Raw genomic sequence first — 2,517 nt, forward strand, 5'->3', positions numbered from 1 at the left:
TCGAGCCGACACCACAGTGGTCAAAGCAGATTCGCACAGATAGCCATCGGCCAAAGCTTTGTGGATCAGAATCGGCTCCAGCCGAGCCGATCTCGACTCTATACGAGTCGGAGCCGAGGCCGCAGGCTTAGAAACAGAAGCCTGGGCCTTGGCAGTTTTGGTTGATTTTTGTGGAGCCGACTTGGCGGAGAGCCCTCCGGCAAGAAGACCCCTGAGAATCAACTTATTGCGTCTCTCCTGCAGGACTCTCTGGCTGAAGGGTGACAAATAGCACAGGAGTCCTGCAGGTGAAGAGGGCCCAAACAGTACAGGCAAGAAGTGTGACCGTCTGTCAGAGACATCTTCTGACAGCACGAGTCACACTTCTTAAAACCTGAAACCCTCTCCTTAGACATGGTGCCTAAACACAACACACACACACACCAGTCAAAATAAATTAAACTAATACCAAGAGGTATTTAGTAAAAAACACCAACACACACACCCTAACAGGGGGGGGATGGGATAGGGAAAATTGACTGACTAAAAAATAAAAGAGACAGGGATTTCTGTCAGAAAAAGGTTAAAATTAAAATTAAACTATCAAAAAAAAAAAAAAAAGGGGCTTAAATATCACAAATGTGAACTACTTACCAGGAGCTGGTAAAGAGAAGACCTCCCAAGCGAAGCGGCAAACGAGATCTGGGTACTTCCTGCCTTGCATCATGGGATATGGGGCTGCCTCGAGCTGGTAAAAGGAGTTCTCGAGCTAAAGCAAGTGCCGAGTCGGAGCCGAGGGATCGGCTCCGAACCCATCAAGCAAGAATGAAGGCGAGATTGACAACTTAACATCTATAATTATAAAAAATTCTAAATACGACCTGGAGTCAGTGAAAACGCAACCTCGTAGCTGAAGCGGCAAACGAGATCTGGATGTATGACGCCTAGCCGGTAAAAATAGCTCTCGAGCTTTAGTATTAGGCCGAGTCTGAGCCAAGGATCGGCTCCGAACCCATCCAGCAAGAATGAAAGCGAGATTGACAACTTAACATTAAAAGTTTTAAAAACTACAAGCAGGTTTGTGGTACATACACAATGCTGGAACCATACTTTAGGGAGAAAAGAAACCTAATGATTGAGTTAAACTGTATGAGAGGGTGGAATGTTCCTTTAAACTTTTAGTACTCAATCCATTTCTAGCATTTAAAAGCCAGCTGAGTTTCACCATTTTTAGAGCATAAAAGAAACTCAAAAGCTTTTTTGGACAACACTAGTAGCAGAATTTTAAGTAAGACTTTGGGTTTATTCATGTGGACTTTACAATGCCTTGTGCGCGTTTCCCAAGTGTTAAAATAGATCAAACAGCTAATGACAACAGCAATCATGGTTCAAATTAAATATTCAGTACACCAACACTAGCTGATACAAGAATTCCAGACAAAAACATAAGAAAACAATGGTCTTTCTTCGCTACCTACTAACTACATACATGGGCAGCAGAATGGGACAATCAAAACACAAAGTTGTGAGAGGTACTCCGTCTCAAAACACCTACAAGGCGTGCAAGAATGGTAAAGTTGTAAGGTATGGAGTATTTACCTTTGCAATACACTGTCAGGAAAAATTTGTAGTAGTTTAGGACTTACGTTTCCACTCGTTTTATAGCAATTAAACATCTCAACTGGAGTGAACGTGAATGGCAGAAAAATAGTAGGAAGGGCCAAACAAACATTACCTCCCACCCATAATATCACCAGTACAACATAGGCTGGTGGTGGGTGGTCTTTACTAATGCTGGCATTAAAAAAAAGAAAGTTTTATTGTACAGCAGTTTCTCAAAAAAGCATGCTGCAGGTGTCTTCTAAAAGCCTAGAAAAGGACCATTATCTACTAAATAACGGTAAATGGAATATCATGATTCCAACCATAAAGCAACTGGACAAGATAACAGAAACAGTGTTTACAAAATAATCTCAAAGAAAAGTTCTTTATATTCAGCATAATTCTTTAACATTCATCCCTCCCATCAGCAGAATTCCAAAAAGCCAATACAATAGTGCCCTGTAGAGAAGCTGTCATGTGCATAGAGAAGCTGTCATGTGCACCTCAAAGTTTCTCAAATCTATCACATCACTAGTCATGTCAATCTTGGCTGTGCTGACAGGACCTCCGAAATCACCACAGAAACTAAGGCAATTAATGCAAAGCATGGCAGGAATCATAAAAAAATTTATATACATGCCAGTGATAACAGTGAATGCTTGTAAAGACATCAAACACAGACCCAAGACAAAAAACATAGTACAACATACAAATGAGCCAAGATTATTCTGTTGATGACTACAATTAAAGAAACCTTCAGTCAAACAGTTTTACCAAAAGAGGCGGCACTGCAAAATCAGTTGAAGGAAACAGAACTTGAGAATTTTGATTCTTGCATGATGTGCACACAATTTAATACCACTGGAGTTGTAGCAATAATTAAAAGGACATATACACAGTACCCAAGACAAAAACAGTAGTCACAAAGGGAACTTG

The 2,517-nt window shown here is 40.9% G+C and overlaps 1 protein-coding gene across 1 annotated transcript in view; it reads right to left on the reverse strand.

Annotated features, from left to right (window-relative positions):
- Window positions 1-1,952: 1,952 nt before the first annotated feature.
- Window positions 1,953-2,517, reverse strand: part of CRKL (CRK like proto-oncogene, adaptor protein) — a gene marked incomplete in the record, with an annotated part of 129,533 nt that continues 128,968 nt past the window's right edge. Inside the window, 1 exon segment of the mRNA XM_044068845.1 lies at window positions 1,953-2,474.

Source organism: Protopterus annectens, chromosome 4.part0 (genome assembly GCF_019279795.1).
Source record: "Protopterus annectens isolate FY-2018-M chromosome 4.part0, PAN1.0, whole genome shotgun sequence".
Lineage (NCBI taxonomy): Eukaryota > Metazoa > Chordata > Ceratodontiformes > Protopteridae > Protopterus > Protopterus annectens.